Source organism: Colossoma macropomum, unplaced genomic scaffold (genome assembly GCF_904425465.1).
Source record: "Colossoma macropomum unplaced genomic scaffold, Colossoma_macropomum, whole genome shotgun sequence".
Lineage (NCBI taxonomy): Eukaryota > Metazoa > Chordata > Actinopteri > Characiformes > Serrasalmidae > Colossoma > Colossoma macropomum.
The window spans coordinates 18,094,183-18,112,088 of NW_023494804.1; the positions used below are offsets into that span (position 1 = coordinate 18,094,183).

The window sequence follows — 17,906 nt, forward strand, 5'->3', positions numbered from 1 at the left end:
CGATTAGAGATTATTGATTGAATTTTATGGCCGTAGGAGTGAACAAAGGGACCGACCACGTGCTGGCTGCTGTCTGTCCTTGGCTAACATTCCTCTGGCATCCTAACCCTGAGTGCAGCTCACTGTGGCTAACAGTGCTCTGATCATTTGTTACAGAGGGACAAGTCTGGAAATGTCATCGAAAGCTCATCTAGTTTTCTACTGATGACGTTTATCAATCAATCAATCAACCTTTATTTCGACCTGGAAGTACATTGAGGGTGACCCACATTTACAGTGTAGCTGAGCAAATTGCAAAGGATTGGATAAGTTGAAATGAAATTTACCAAATAAAACAAACAAAAATCATCGAGACAAAAAGTTTTATATAAAAAAAACAGAAGCAGAAAACATAAAATAGAAAACAGGCATAAAATGTCAATTAAATATGTAATGAAAACACATTAAAATAATGTAAAACAACCAACTTAGAAAGTAAGCAATAAGAAAACTAAAATTTTAGAAAAGTCTAATTATTTACTAGACTAAAACAGTAAAAGAATGAACATCAAATAAAAAAATTTGCAAAAAAATTTTTCATAAAAAAAAAATAATAAAATGAAATAAAGGCTGTCTGAAGGTGGTTGGAGACTAAAAGTTTAAAATGACTGAGTGACACCAGTGGGTGAGTTTTAGAGACTCCTGTAGTGAATTCCAGCTCATTGATGCTCTGTAGCTAAAAGCAGGTTTAAATAAATTTGAGGACTTTTACGCTTGAAAGTGGGCGCTCTTATAAAAGAAAAGCTCATTTTTGGTGCAGTAGTGTGAGAAGGAGAGCAGATTTCCAATTATTTCTCACAATTTTAGGACGAAAACTGCCCATTAAAAGTTTGTCAACACTTTGCCTTCCTTTGGAATTTTAATTTAAATTGAATTTTAAATAAAGTAAGAAAAAGGACTGTCACTGATGCACGGCTATGCTTTTTTGAAGCATCAAATATATTTGACTGCTAATGGCACCATCTTGTGGTAAATTTTCAGCCTGTTAAATGTGAGTGAGTTATAGGTCAGTTTCATGACATGCTTCACATCTAAAAATGTTAATGCTTTATTTACAGGCAAAATATTGTTTAAAGCACATATTGAAACTCTGACTCAAAGCTGGCTCAGTGTTAACTGTTTACGCAAAAAGGGAATATTCTCAGGCTAGCACTGTCACTAATACTGAGATTTACATGTTTGATTAACTTTAAATCGGGGTGGTGAACTTTTGGTGTTTCTTCTACTCCAACACATCTGGTTCAACTCAGCAGCTAATTGCCAAGTTTGGTAGATGTGTTAAGAGCAAACTGTGCTGGACGGTGGCCCCCCAGGACCACAGTTCGCCAACTCTGCTTTAAATAAATGTGATTAGACTCTCAACTGCCCACATTATGGGAAAATTAGACAAGAGTTTGACATATTACGTCAACATTCAAGATGCTTATTAGTCTATATGTGGAAACTAAGCTGCAAAGACAGCCTATTTTAAAATAATTTGTCATGTCACAAAACCAACATATTTACATATATCCGTCTAGCCAGCATAAAGCATTTTAGCTCCACCCATTCACACTGAGGTTATATGTAGTGTTTCAGTCCATACTGCTTTTGAACAAGGCACAATACAGGCAGCCAATCAGAACAGAGCTTATTTACATATATATCAGTCTTACAGGCACATTGACCAAAACAGCCTGTTTAATTCTAAAGGCTAAAAAGAAGTCAGAGAATGATTATGTAAAAATGAATTACAACACATAAAACTGCACAAATGTAAAAGGTAGACCTAAAAAATGTAGGATTTTGTTCCCTTAACATGGTTAGTTATTGCAAAATCGCAAAAAACACGATCATTTATATTAATAATGTTTTAAAAAGTTTGATGACCCCAAACATTCAAAGAAGAAGCACTACAGATACAAGAAATAGTGCCATGACATGACATGAACCTGTAAGCTCACAGTTAAGGATGCACCACACAAATGCTCCACTACTTTCAAGGTGCTAAAGTTAAAGTTGCAAAGAACACTTAGTAATCATTCAGGAGGCAGAAAGGCTTTCCATGTTTAAGCGGATGCAAAGAGAACCTTTAAAAGCCCCTTTTAAAAACTGAGCAACACTTATTACTGAGGATGTATTTATATCTCTTCCAAAGATTTCCTCCATTGGTTTGTCCAGCTCTTGCCAGGAAGCCGCCCAGAAGTCTGCTGCTTTTTCTCTTCTGCAGAAATAAAATGCCAGCTTTGGTTATTTGCGTATACGCCTTGACGCAACTCTGATTAAATGTTGTTTAATCACAGCATGTAGAAACAAGTGGAGAAATTGTGTGGAAAGTAATTTATGCTACACTCTTCAAGGGTTTTCTTCCATTTCTTCAAGGGTTTGTTAGTTAAGACAGTGGTTCTTTATACAACCATGAACACTCACAGAACTATTTTCATGCTTAAATGGTTCTTTGCATGGTGAAACTGTCCTTCAAGTTACCAGAGAATGTGTCATGGTTCTATATGGAACCTTTTTGAACATGGTTCTGCATAGCACCAAAAATTGGTTCTTCTATTGTCACAAGCTTGACATCATGACAGTAGAAGAACCTGTTGTGTTGCGTTATTATGGTGTGGGGGGTTCATGTGTTTTTCTGAAGGTGATAAACAGCGAAGCCCTTTACACGTTTTTTTTTTTTGGGCGTTCACTGTTGTGCGTTTTCAAAGGCTGCATTAGACTGCGCTCCTCCCTGCTGCTAAGCAACAGCTAGTGAGCTATCTGGCTAGCTAAAATTAGCCAAATATCTTGCTTGTTAATTTTAGATAAAATAACAAAACAACGAAAAAACTCACCTGAAATCTCAAGTGCAGCACTGATCAGACCCAGCTCTGTTAGTAAGCTATTGTTTTGAACATGTAGATGCAAAAAGTTCTTCTATAAACTCCCTGCTAGAAAAACCAGCTTTGATCGCAAAGCTGGTCAGCAGTGAAACCAGCGGCTGTCAGAATAAAACCTCATATCTCTAAAATGGTGACTTTACAGGAGAAGGAAAAACATTCTTAACTACAATCAGAAGTCAACCGAACTAGAATTTTTTTAAGTAATTTTGGAGCTTTTTTATTTGCCCGGTTGTCATGAAACTTCCAGCTAAAACAGCACCAGACCAAAATAAACCAGCACCACACCAGCTAAATCAGCTCCAAACCAGTATAAACCAGTGCTAGACCAGCACAAACCAGCACCAGAACAGCTAAATCAGCACCAGACCAATATGAAATCAGCCCAAGGCTGGCATAAACCACCACCAGACCGGCTAAATCAGCACCAGACCAGCATAAAACAACACCAGACCAGCATTAATCAGGACCAGACCAGCATAAACCAGCACCAGACCAGCATACATCAGCACTAGACCAGCATAAACCAGCACCAGACAAGCTAAATTAGCACCGGATCAGCGTAAACCAGCACCAAAACAGCTAAATCAGCACCAGACCAGCATAAACCAGCAGCAGACCAGCTAAGTCAGCACTAGACCAGCTAAATCAGCACCAGACTAGCATCAACCAACAGCAGACCAGCTAAATCAGCACTAGACCAGCATAAACCAGCACCAAACCAGCATAATCCAGTACCAGACCAGCTAAAACAGTACTATAAATCAGTACTACTGTCTTTTAGTAGCAGCAAACATAGCAAACACGGTGCTGTTAGCAGAAACATGCTAAAGCTTTTTAGAAAAAAGCAGCTTTTGTTTATTTCATAATTTGGATTTATTAAGGACTGCCATCATTAATGCCTCCTCCATTACAGTTGTAAATGAGGGTGAGCATTATGTTTGATCTGACCAGTCAGCACAGAAAAAACACCTATGACACAGAGTACTTAAACACTTAGAGTTGAACTTTTTCTTTGCCTGGAGCGCTCCGAGCGTTTGTGTTGATCTTTGTGCTGGGGGTGGTGCAGCTCTGGGTGTTATAAATAGTCAAAACTAGCTTTTTGGCTAACTAGGTAGAGGAAAGGTGTTGTTGATATTGATTGGTCAGCTGTTCATGGTACTCAGTGGAAAAGTTGATGGTTTTTCAACCTAAGCCCCTGCTGCAGACCCAATGCTGTAATTCACAGAATTATGTAACTAACAATGTATTTAATTACATTCATTGCTATGTAATTAATTACATAATTACAGTGAAGTAGTATAGCAAAATGGCAATAATAACTCTTTTAAAGGGTTAATTTAGCAGCTAATTTGTCTCTGTGACAATAGCTGTGAAATGACCTAGAACAATCTAGTGAATGTGTGTGTGATGTGTGGGCCTGTTTAAGTCTGTGTGTATTCAGTGTGAAGTCGGGGTAATGGCTCTGAAACCGTTCTGCACAATAATCAATTACTGCCTGTTTCTGGGGCATGAGTCAGATGAGGGTGGGAGAGCGTGGTGGTGGCGGTGGTGGGGGAGGGGGTTGTAGTAATGTGATGGCGACATGGACCCCTCCCACCCTGCGCCCCCCCCCTCAAATAATTTGCCAGAATATTAATGCTGGGGGAGGGGGAATGGGAGGCTGACGTCAACGCTGTGCAGTAGATGCTGCAGATGGAAGGCCTAAACTCTAAATGAACCCAGAGTCTGGCTTCAGCTCTGCTTCCAGCCGTGCTGCCATTGGCTGAGGAGGACGCAGCACAGTGAGGGGGCGTGGCAGAGTTTTGCTTGTGAGTTATGGCGAGCAGAGAATGATTTGTGCAGTTTGTGTGACTCTTGCACACTATCACAAATCACACAAGTAAGCAGTGTCTGGTAAAAGAGAGGTTGGCTGAGTGAAGGGTGGAAATGTCAGAGGAGGCATTTTCACTGTAAAATTACAGTAAATTACTGGCTACCACTTGCGTTACTTTCATAGTAATTTACTGAATCATATTAACAGTAAATAACAGTAAAATAGCAGCTGTATACCTGCACAACAAGATTCTGTCAAGTATTCAGCTATACTCCTAGTATGTTTGCTAAAGTCTGTAGGTTTTTATGATATTGTATCTTTTTCTTGTTCGGTTGGTTTCACACTGCAACGGCTAAAGTGGGCCAGATTGTACATGTGAGTGTTTGTGTGTTGGCCATGAAAATAGAGACATGTAATGTCTACATATCAAATTCAAAGCAGTAATTATAAACCTTACTTAATATCTGTTTCTTAATGATTGGTTTGGCAATGTGACCTGTCAGGTTGTTGATACAAGACATTCCACAATTCATTTGCAATATTTTATTGCTAATCTGCCTTTATTAGCAGCAGTTCGCACTACATGAATGATATGAGTGTCTATCAAGAGTCAGATGTTAAAACAGGCAGATTATAAAGACAGTACTGCATTGATGTGCTGCTGGAAGAAGCAGAAAAACATGCTTAGAATGGAGAATCACAATTTTTTAGTTGGTTTATTTGTTTAGTGTGGACCCAAGTATGGATGGAGTGTTCACACCTGACAAAATGAACAAAACTAAAGAAAACTTTAGGATTGATAAGGTAGGTATGAAAGCACCTTTACAGTTATGATCTGTAATTAACTCATTACATGGCCAGGACCCGCCGACAGGCCCAAAAGTTTTATTACACACTTCTATAACCTAAGAATAGTGCAACAGGTTTGCATTGAAGTCCCTGTAGTAACTGAATAATAAGCTTTAGTATGTAATAAGACTGGGATTTTAGGGATTCAAATACAGTAATCTCCTATATTTTTATATTACAACTGTAAAAGTAATGCAACTTAGTACCCAGTAAATGTAGTAATTGTTTTTCACACATGCATGCTCATTTACCAAGTTTTGAACTGTATACGTAGAGAAAATCTCAATTCTCAAATACTCATTTTACAGGCACTTTGACTTTGCTTATCATTTGCACAAACATGACCAAAAACTCATATCTGGCAGTACAGTAACATTTTTGTCAACACCTCAGTGTTTCAGCATTTAAACAATGAAAACTAAACAAATAAATAAAAAATTCAGTGTAAAACTTTAAAAAGTCTTTAAAAAACCAAAATCTTTGCATGTTATGCCTTTTTAAACCTTTTAACAATACTTTGTGGTAGAGCTCAACATCAGCCTCACAGTAATGTGCTGTGTTATTACAGAAAATGTATTAAGATGAGTTAATTTTAGAGTAAAATGATTAATATAATTTGTCACTGTGAAAAAGTTGTGTTAAATATTGTGGCATATGCTAGTGATAATTAACAGTGAAGGGATGGATAATGGAACACTGGGCACATTATACCCAGACATGGACTAATTAAATAGCTATACGCATGTGCAAGGAAATCTATACACATTTTTGTTTACTGAACACAGTCCAAAAGTGTGAGACCACTAGTGAAAATACTTAATAATCTGCATTCCTATGTAATTTAATACAAAGTTTTTGATTACAAATTACATTATCAGTATAACAGTAGAAGAGCAGAATCTTTCAAATTTTAGCGAGTTTTAGAATTTCTTAGAATTTGGTGGTGACTTATTATTCAGTAACTACAGGGACTTCAGTGCAAACTGGATGAGCTATTCTTAGGTTATACAAATGTGTAATAAAACTAGTTATTCAGAGTGGTTTAATTTAAAATGGTTTATTGTGAAGAATGTTACAGACTCTGATTTCTTTACAGTGGTGATGATAGAAACCAGGGGTCGCCATGACTACAACACAAATATAGCCATTTTATTTACTATCCAAAACCACCAGTGAACCTATACGAGTCTTCTGAGTTTTATATGGAATGTTGATGATGATAAAATTGTGAAAAAATCTGAAACAAGCATGTTTTCTTTGTTTACTATTTTGCCTCACAATGCCCTACAGTGCCTCTCCAGCATAGAGAAAAAATTAGGCCAAAATCTTCACAAAACTGTCAATGTCTCGGACACCCGGCAGTGCATTCATACCAATTCATGTAATACATTTTCTGTGAGGGAGCTTTTAGAGGTTGGGCGTCTGATTCCTATCACCACTGTGAACAATTCAGACTCTGTAAGTTTCTCTAGAACAGAGCATTTTGCACCAAACCACTGTGAATGACTCTGTTTACATCTTAACCGCTTAATTACGCATAGGGAATTTTTGGTGGAATTTCCCTTAAAATTTTAATAGTGACCTAGAAATGGTGCCGAGTCAGGCCTTTTTCTTCTTCATATTTCCCTGCATGTATGTATAATCCTCTATTGCTTCTTATGAAATGAAGGGTATTAATAGTGAGTTTGTCCCTCTTTGCTGCAGTAACAGCCTCTACTTTTCTGAGACAGCTTTTCACTAGATGTCGGATCATTGTTGTGAGGATTTGATTGAGCATTAGTGAAGTCAGCTACTGATGTTGAATGGTCAGTCCTGGATCACTCCAGCTCATCCCAAAGATACTGAATGGAGCTCCATCACTCCAGAGAATGCAGTTCCCATGCTCCAAAGCCCAATGCTGGGGGGCTTTATGTCCCTCTAGATCACGCTTGGCAATGCACATGGTGAACCGCATGGTGATCTTTTCTATGGAGATGCCTGAATCAGCAATGGCCGCACCTTGAAGTAACTGAATTCAGTCATTAGAAGGGCTGTTTGGACACTGTTGTACGGATAATGTATGTAGGCCTATGCTTTCTTCTGAGATCAGCTAGGCCTTTGGTATGTACAATTATATGCAAAAGCTTGGGCACCTCTGGTCAAATGACATGTTTTGCTGATCTTCTAATTGAAAATAAGTTATAAATCTTTTACAGAGAACACACCCTGCACATTTAATGCACAATTACTTGCTTGTTGATAGAATTAATTGTTTATTTGATGAATTTAACATAATAGAAAAAATAAAACTGTGTAGACTTTATGGCACTTATATCTATATCTATATCACTATATCTTATATTTTAGAAATTGTGCATAAAACTATCAGACAAATGGTATATTTAAGTGTGCTCTCCATGGAGGATGTTAACTTACTTTCATTCAGAAAATCAACAAAACATCATTTGACCAGGGGCAGCCAAACTTTTGCATACATTGGAACATGTTACTGTTGGAGTGCTGAACTGCCTGAGCCTGTTCCTCTCTCTATGTTAGAGGAACTGTTGCTCATTTCCAGCAAAACTCCTATTCTCGTGATGACTATTACATTTGTGAATTATAGGAAATGAAAGGTTTACCTGAACAGAGGGGAAATGAAAGGTGGATTAGCTGTATGAGGACAGAATCTGCTTCTCTTTTTTTCATTCTGAATTTGTACTGGGGCTGGTTTATGTCTGAAATGAAGGCTTCCGTCTGGAATGGAAAGCTAAAAACAAGACCAGCCCTGTTTACTAATGAAGGGCCTGGTAACTGAAAATGCACTGAACTGACTTCACTGATTCATAGAAAATATTATATCAAAACAATTATGGCTGAAAGTAAGTGAACTGAAAGAAAGAACTGTGTTGATGTAATAGATTTTACACATTTGAATAAGGTACATTCAGTGTATCACTCTTCTTTCATTTGCTGTTTTAATGGGTGTGGTCTTGTTGTTGCTGTTGTTGTTGGACTCCCCTGTTTTGGTATCAAAAATGGACCTGTCATTCTCTGTTAACTCATGTTCAGATACTCAACTTATGATACACAGAAGCATGAAAATGTGACAACGTGTTAGTTCTTACTGGATTAATAAGCAGTTTATATTCTTGATATCTATGTAGTGTGATTTCCTCTACTGAAAAGTCATATATCTCACATGACTAATGGCACAAATGTAATGGAAAAAAGAAACATAGGTCAGAAGCCCAACCTTGATTGGTCCAAGTGCTGTTTATGATCCAAAATCCTGAACTTAACCCATCCTGGAGCAAGTAGGAGGTGCAGCATAAGTCGCCATGGTGATGTAGCCCAGTAAAAAGCAGTGGTGTAGGCAGAAATGCATTAGTGGCTTGGCCAAATATACTATTTCCAAATGCACTAATGTCTTGCAATGTCATTACATCAGACTAGCTATCAACATCATAGCAATAAACAAGAACACTGGATTCACATAAACAGAACCAAGGATACTGTAGCATCTTTCATTATAAAGCATGTGTCTGCTCACCACAGGTGTATTTGCCCATGAAGACAACACAATCAAGTTCAAATCAGACAGATGGGACGTACAAAGACAAGGAAAAACAACAAAGCAAAGCTAATCATTCTAGGCTAAAGTATACTGCCACTGTAGGCGGAGCCAAAGAAGATGACATGACTGAGAAAAAATCAGACAGCTGAGATGTGCAAAGATGAGGAAAAACAACACTGCAACCTGATGATTGTAGGCTAAAGCATACTGGCACAGCATGCATGAACATATTTTTATGTCTTACTTGTGATGACTTTAGATGTCTGCTTTGCCTATTTCAACTTTTGTGGGAAAAGTAAAATTGTAAGTACTAAATTTGCAGAAAACTGATGAAGATGATATTTTTTAAATTTGTTGTTGCCTTTTGATCGAAAATGACAACTCTACAGGACAGATTCTCATTTCAGTACTTCCCCAGTTACATCTTTTGCAGCTTCTAATTCAAGTGCTGGCACGCTGATAACGAACTGAATGTTTGAGGCAGTGGTGGATAGCAGTGGTGGCTAAGCAGTGCTTGGAGGGCTGAGAAAAGAAGGCGGAGCTTGGCGGAGAGCGTAATGATTTGATTTGGCCATAATACAATGACAGCACTCACAGAAAACAAATCAAATGATACAATATATGGAAAATAAGAGCTAATACAGAAATGGAAAGAAACAGAAAGAATGCTGGGAACACTTGTGGTATGTTTAATATACCTGTTGCATGTTTAAAAAAAATTTTGTGATGAAATGAACATATTTCAACATTGGGGTTTACACTAATATATTTTTCTCTGAAGGCTCAAATCAGGTTATTTGAATTTTGTTTACATCCTCAAGGAGAAGCAGAGAAGCCTGTTTCAGTAGATTTCTCTGAATTGCACAGAGGATCGTGGGAAGCAAACTTGTGATCATAATGCACCTTAAAGTTGGCTTCCACAAGCATGCAAGAGTTTAAAGCATCTCTTTTCAGGGCCTGTGCGTCATCATCTAAGCCTGCTCGTACGTTTCTGATTTCATGCATCCCTGGCAAAGCTGGTTACTCATTAATTAGATGCACACTGTTTGGAGAAGGACGCGTGTGTAATTCGCTGGACGGGAGTGTGTCACAGCGTGTGGCCTCACATAACTCATATAACAATTTATTTATTACCCAAAGCTCTACCCAAGAGTCTGATATCTACTATTAGAGCCCATGGAACAAGAGAATGGTAGACTTATATCTGTAAATCTATTCTGTGTAAGTTTCAGAGTTTTGGAGACCTCTCTGGTGGAAAGGTGTAATTGCATGCAACATGCGGAAGAACATTTTGTAGTGTGCATTGTATACCGAACCCCCTCCCTGAGCAGATAAATCTGATGATTGAAAGAGAATTCAAAGAGAACTCAGTCAAAACTTGAAGGGCATGTCTTTTGAGCATGTCAGTGAATTATCTACTATTGCCATCATTGACATCTGTATGATGTTGATTTTGCATTTGAGACCCAAACATCAAGTTGGACCTTCTTTGTGAGTCTGAGCATATGACGTTAATATGTAAGGCTGTACGACTTGGTGTGAAAAACCCCTGACCCAATGCCTCTGGCTTTTAAATGATTGTTTCATGGTTTACTGGGCAACTCACATGCAAATTTTAGCCTGTTTTTTTTAATTTATGCAATCATGGCTGGTGGAAAACGGTATCATTTTCCAGTTACCCTTTGCACCATATTAACATTTAAAATTTCATGACGAATAAATCAGAAAAGAACAGAAATGCTCCAAAATTGCTTGGAAAAAATCTTGTTCCATTGACCTCTATTGAAAGTTTCTACTAAAGGTTACCATTTTCTTCAGACAGTGATGATATGCTCATCTATAAAACTGTACAGCTCTCTTATGCCACATGTATAATACTGAATGCAAATATCAATATCAATGGCCTTAATTAAAACCTATTAATATGTAAAATGTATAAATAATTAAGTTGAATGATGTATGTAATTAGAGTTACAATTAATGCCGGACTGAAAAGACAAGGAATTATAGCTGCTGAGGGCTGCAGGCTGGAAGTGAACGGGGGCGGCTAGCGTTATATCACCCTCCATTACTCCATTACTGTTCTACTGTACTGGATCAAAGTCAAAGCTGAAACACATTTGGGGCTTTTAACTGTTTTTGACTTTAGACTAAAAGGCTTTTGCATTGAGTGACCCTATACCTTAATTATATTTATTCTATTAAAATAAATGATTGAACGTTCCATTTTGTCACTACCAAAACAATCATAACACTACCGAAACTTTACCAATTGTTTCAGTAGTGACTGTTTCGGTAGTGACAATTTCAGCTCATTTTGAGCAGAACTCAAAAATTTTACATTAAAACACAAACAAGTTACTTAATTGCAGAAAATATGTGTTTCAGAAGTGATAATTCTTAATGTTTCACACTGCTTTTTAGACTTTGCAACATATTTACTTGAAATCAATGGGATCTAACTGCTCACCATGTGGCCATGAGGGGCAGGGATGCATTGTTAAAATAAGGCTCCATCTTGTTTTACAGACACCTTCCAATAGAAAGTGACCAATAAATGACAAAAATTTTTATATATTTAGCCTATTAATATCTCAGTTAATGCATTGGGTTTAAATATATGTATATGTATGTGTGTGTGTGTGTGTGTGTGTATAGATATATATTCTTTGGTTATAGAAGTGTGTAATAATATTGGCTTATTGAGGGGTTAAAACCACAAACACAGTAAGGCCTAACAGCTCTATCCAGGGCAAAAAGGCCAGCTTTCTATAGGTGCAGAGCTTTATTTCATTGAGGTGTTATTGCTGGTCTTTTATATTTAATGTATTAAAGGGATTTAGGTGGAGAAAAAGGGTCACACCGGAGGAGAGGCAGTAATAACAGTGGTCAAGGTCCAGTGCACCGAAACATCCCTCTGTGTTTAGAGTAAAGACACAAACGGCGGGCCTGTGGAGGACCACTGCGCTACTAACAATCATCCAGAAATATGCTTTAATAAGCGGAATCTCTCCGAAGTAATTATCTAGAAAAGTGCTGGCTGTAAAACGGCTGGAGCGCTGAGCCGTGGAGCGCTGAACAGGCCAGCTGATATAAACCTTTCAGTTATTGTGGCCTGTCAGGATCACAGCACTGTTTGGACAGGTGTTCGTTTTTCCTCAGCTGCCCTTTGATTCTCTCTTCACATCACAGAAAAAAACCCAGCTCTATAAATACACTGTATGATGTCTTGGCAAGCGAAATCATCCTAAAAGGGAAATTCCACCAATTTTACAAAATTTCTACGTGTGTACAACACAAACACAGCCATTTTATTTACTATCTAAAACCACCAGTAAACCTACACATGTCTTCTGAGTTTTATATGGAGTGTTGATGATAGTAAAATAGTTGAAAATCTGAAAAAACAGTTTCTTTGTGGACTATGTTGCCTATGCTCTGTGTTTATCCACCATGATGGATTTCAGAAATTTTGTTTTCTTAAAACAGCATCTCAGACATCAGACAAGCTTATTTGCATTTATCCTAATGTTATAGTGTTTTTAATGGTAAAAACACACTTACAGCTGAGATAAACAGTTTTAAATGTTTTTCTATCCTGCACAGATTGAGCAGTATGTCAAGAAAAACAATGCTGTGAATTTGGTGGCCATCTTCTCCATAATGGACTTAAAGGGGTGTTCCAATATATATGTATATATGTATAAATAAAATATTCAGTAGCTGAGATTTAAAGAAGGTCATTCAGAGTGGTTTGGTGTGAAAGGGTTCATTGTATAAAAACTTACAGTGGTGGTGATAGGAACCAGGGTCATGACGACTACAACACAAATATAGACATTTTATTTACTATCCAAAACCTGTCTTCCAGGTACCTAATAGTTGTACAGCCTTTTGCCTTAGAACGCCCTGTATGTACCCCTCTACCATGAATGGATTAAAGAATCTGTTTTTTGCCAAAATCATAACTGAAGACTATCACACAACGTCTCAGACATCAAGTAGCGTATTCATAACCATTTTTATGTAATAACCTTCTGTGAGGGAGCTTTTAGAGATGGACGTCTGGTTCCTATCACCACCACTGTGAACAATTCTGTCTTGGTTTCACTAGAACAGTGCATTTCACACCAAACCACTCTGAATGACTCTGATTACATATTAACTGTTTAAATATGCGGAAATTTTGAAAACTTGGTGGAAAATACATGGCAGATGTAGCTGCTTTGGCTGAGTTTTTCTGATTGGGTAGACAAAATAAATACCGTCAGGATTAAAATGAATGAATCGTAATGTTTTCAAATAAATATGCTAATATGCTAAAACATACAACAAACCTGCAATACTAAATTTAAAAAATCTCATGCTCTACTGACCCCTCCCCACCACCGACAAATCCCGCATGCCTCTGACACTGCTTGGCACACAACATTGCCAAGGAGAGTAAAAAAAAAAACAATACAACTATATCTTTTAGTTCATCTTTATGTAATACTTTATTTCTCTGCCTGACAGCATTTGAATGCATTAAATCATGCCCTTGAAAAACATGCCAAAACAATAAATTGATAAATGATTCAAAGCTGGTGCATTCAGCCGAGCTCCATTCAGATTGAAAAAAGCATGCGTGCTGGAGTGGAATGGATGAATGTTGAAGGTGATCTGTTAGGAGAGCAGTGAGTGCCTGTGGGAGTGGAAGGGAGGTGGGTGGGGGGTTAGTGTTGGGTGAAGAAGGGGGGTTAAATGGATGCTCTTTGTGACAGGTCGTATGCTATTGGCTGTGTAAATTAATAAATGTGAAACCGTGCCGTGGCCTACTTTCAGCTCTCAGTTCAGAGATTACATTCCCCAGAACCTGGCAAACAGCGAGGCTGCAGTTTCAGACACAGTGCTGTGCTGCTCTTGGAAAGACTGGAGACTGGGGGGGTGGGTGAACTAGAACAAAGGAACAACAAAACAAAACAGGAGCAACCAGAATGAAGGTGCTGTACAATGTTTAAAATAAAGCTGCCAAACTGGGTTCTTTGGCACGATGCCATGGGAGAATCACCTTTGGTTCCCTTTTAAACAGTGGCAACCATGACTATTAAAGCTGGGCCTTCGATTTGAGCCATAAATGTCAAAACCCAGTCAAAGCACAAGGAAAAACCCATCTCAACAATAATCCTAACTTCTGCCAGCGTCTCTATGGGATTCTAGTAGTGTGATAGCACTAAGCTAAACAGCGATTCACAGTTCTAGATTAAACACAGACATTTAAAGCTTCTAAAAGACACTTTGTGTTTTACTTGAAGCTTGTGAAAGCCTTCTGTGAAGGCTTAGAAGGCCCTGAGGCTTCCCCTCTGCCAAAATACTTAAAAATTACTTTTTTTAAAAGAAAAATCAAAAATGAAAAATGGTTTTTATTTGAGTCTAGTGTAACTTTCTGGCGAGACAACTCAAACATGGTCAACGTCAGATGCCACTATTGTTTGGTCTTTCATTTAAATACATGCGATAGATGTGGCTAGTGAGTCACTCAGCTTGGTGGCCTTCAGCTAGCTAATATAAACAAGCCGTAAAACAAATCTAAACACAGGAGGCATAGGCTGGCACATTTTTTCTAGTAGCATCACAATGTAATTCAATGCTCTGAAAGCCCACAGAAACAAGTGAACATAATTTTGGATTGTAGTTCTAAACAAACACGGGTGGTTTCGTCCTCAGTGGTCTGAGGTTGCTGGGATTCTGGGAAAAGTTTTTGCGCAGATACGTATACTGTCGCGTAATGAAATTTACTGGCTTCTAAGCATTCAAATCCTGGTGTATTTTATGCGAACGTACCAAATGGGGATTAACCGCTATGGGAATTTTCCATGAGCATATCCGATACTGATACATAAAAAGTTATAGAATGTAGAAATTTGGGCCACATTTACCTGGATTAGCAAATGTAACATTTATTTCTAAATGTTTCTAGGCATTTTATTGCCATATAAGGATAGCAAGAGGACAGTCTTTGTTAACATTACAGAAAAAGAAATGAAATGAGATAGAAGCGTTTGAAAGGTTTGCCAAAGTGCACGAGAGAAACTGAATTCTACAAATGGCGAAAAGCGACTTGTACACCTGTAATCAGGTCCCAGAGAAACTGTGTTCCCTCTATGCTTAAAGCCTCACACTTTGCCTGCTGTCGACGTCTAAAGTTGTATGAAAAGGTCACTGCATTTGTTAGTAGGCATAAAAATGTTTAAGGCGTTTCAGAATCGAACTTTACCAGCAAATAAAATCATTTTTTGAAGTAGTCCCTACACTGGCATTTTCTCTCACCCTTGGTCCCTTCACTTATCCTCAATTACATAAGTGACTGTAATCTAGAACTGGGAACAGTCTGATGTGTTTTCCTGGAAAAAAATGGGAGATAATGTTGATTAAGGCAGAACTCATGCTGATGAAAAATGCACTTGCTTTTCAGAGGTTATTTTCTGTTGTGACAGTAAACAAGCAGCTCACCTGCTATTAGCATGCAGAGTCAGCACATAGCTCAATGCAGCTTTATTGGCTCAGTAAGGCCAGTTAGCACCATGCAAAAGCTCTTTGGACCTTTTTTAGTGCACTTAAATCAGTTAGCATAGCTTAGTTATCCTAATTAGCTTAGTTAGCCAACTTATGTATAGCTTCATTGGCTGTACCTCTTTACCGTATCTCTTTTAGTTCACAGTTAGCTTAGCTCGGTTATCCTAATTAGCTATGTTAGCAAACTTATGTGTAGCTTCATTGGCTGTATCTCTTTTAGTTCACAGTTAGCTTAGCTCAGTTATCCTAATGTTAACCAACCAGCTTCATTGAGTGTATCTCGTTAGTGTATCTCTTTTAATTCATAGTTAGATAACTCAGTATACTAAGTAACTATGTTAGCCAACTTACGTGTAGCTTCATTGGCTGTACTTCTTTTCTGTACCTCTTTTAGTTCACAGTTAGCTTAGCTAAGTTATTCTAACCCTAAAGGCAAAAAGCTAGCTTGCCACTTTGGCTCAAAGCTAGCAACCCACTGTCAATGGACACCATAGCGGTGCGCTGGCTTTTTGCTCATCACTCATTGTCCACTAGTGTGAGAGTTTTAGACAAAGTGCCCCTCCTTCACCGCTCATTTTCCACACATATTCCAATCCCCCCTACTTTCAATCTTTATTTATCTAGTTATGTATTCTTTGTAAATTGGTTGAAGTAAATCATTTTAACAGTAAAATCATAAATAAAGTCAGTGATGTTCAGTAATTCACAAGAGGTTTCAATTAAGATTTAGGTCCTGAGTGTTGAATGTGAGTGTTCACCTGGAGCAGCTCATTTGAACAGCATGGCTTCTCTTAATGGTTCATCAGCTGTGTACAGTGTGCCAATATTTTCAACAAAATAATTTTATATTAAGCGTGACCATTTAACATGCATCTGAGGAGATTAAAAACTAGCTGGCCTTGTATGGACAGTAAACTGGCTGGTCCGAGGGTGGTCCAGCATTGGTATACAGGGTGCTGACCTTATCGAGCCAGCAGACCAATGTATGCTTGCTGTCTGGGATTTAGCTCTGTTAGCTCACTTACTTCAATCAGTTATGTGTAGCCTTGTTCAGTAGTTAGCACATCGCTAAAACTCTTTGTATCTCTTTTAGTTCACTTAAATCTACTGAAAAAAATCTTAAAAATCATTGAAAGTTTCGGGTGGACTAAGTCTAAACACATTTGATGGTTTTCCTACTATCTAGTGATCTCTAACCTTTAAGAAGCAGAACCTAATGGTTCTTAATGGGGCAGGTTCACTTAATTTGGCCAAAATGTAATTAGCTTAGTTAGCTTAGGCCAGTAGTCAGCTCAGCTGACTCACTTAACTGATTTAGCGTAGCATCTAGCTCTGAGCCTAGCAGGGAGAGTAGGCTGTTTTTGACACATCTAGCTATGGGGAAGGACATTTTCCTGTGTAAGCTAGGGTTGTGTATCTGAGGTAGCTCAGAAATGCAGAACAAAGGAACAATAGAAGAGCAAGCAGAGAAAGAATAGACAGTGAACACAGGGTCACAAACAAAAAGCAGAAGCTAGACCGAGTGGGAACATGGTCTGTGTGCGTGTGATGTGTTTGACTACCTTGGATTTGTATGGTGAGCTTGCGCATGCACAAACCATTTAGTATCTGTCTGTTTATTCTACTTGTGTAATTCAAGTGTCATTGTTTGCTGAGGAAGTACACTCTAGCAGAGCTTGCGCGCATATGTGCAAGTACTCACATTGTTTTATCAAGCGCACTATTCATATCTGGGTGCAGGTTCGTAGCGTTACTTTATATGCTTCAAGTGTAGCTGGCTGTGATTATGATTATATTACTTTCCCGGAATCCATTTGCTTTAATAAAGTGTTCTCACATTTTGTGGACACAAGACTTAGTTAACTTGAAACTGAGCAGACAGACTCCTCTAATCAGAATTTGGCTCAGCCTGCTGTCATGTGGCCCTGTGTACAAGGCTGATACGGTCAGACCAGAGGAGGGTTGCTAGTAAATATTAACTGAGCTTTGTAGCAAGTTTGGAGAGAAAGTGAAAGCAACGGGTGGGTGGGGAGGGGTTGATTTTGTGGCTGCGGTCACTGGAGAACTGTTTGAAAAGAGAATTTCAATCTTAGAAAGCAACGTGATCAGTGTTTAATGCCGCGTGTGTTAAGTAAGCATGTTCAAAGCCTATTCCTGCCCGCTCTGCTCTACAGCAGGTCCATATGCGCTCTGTAAGTGCTACTTCAGCTGCTGTTTTTTCTGCATCTTC

The 17,906-nt window shown here is 38.3% G+C and overlaps 1 protein-coding gene across 3 annotated transcripts in view; it reads left to right on the top strand.

Annotated features, from left to right (window-relative positions):
* Positions 1-17,906, top strand: part of gnaz (guanine nucleotide binding protein (G protein), alpha z polypeptide) — an 86,073-nt gene that overhangs the window by 33,504 nt on the left and 34,663 nt on the right. Inside the window, exon 1 of one of the 3 annotated variants that reach the window (XM_036594659.1) lies at positions 17,326-17,416. The exons of 1 other annotated variant lie outside the window; for it this stretch is intronic. The gene's annotated coding sequence lies outside the window, so the exon portion shown is untranslated. Of the gene's footprint in view, positions 1-17,325; positions 17,417-17,717; positions 17,869-17,906 lie in introns of those variants that run through there. One more of the 3 variants, XM_036594657.1, reaches the window with a different exon arrangement.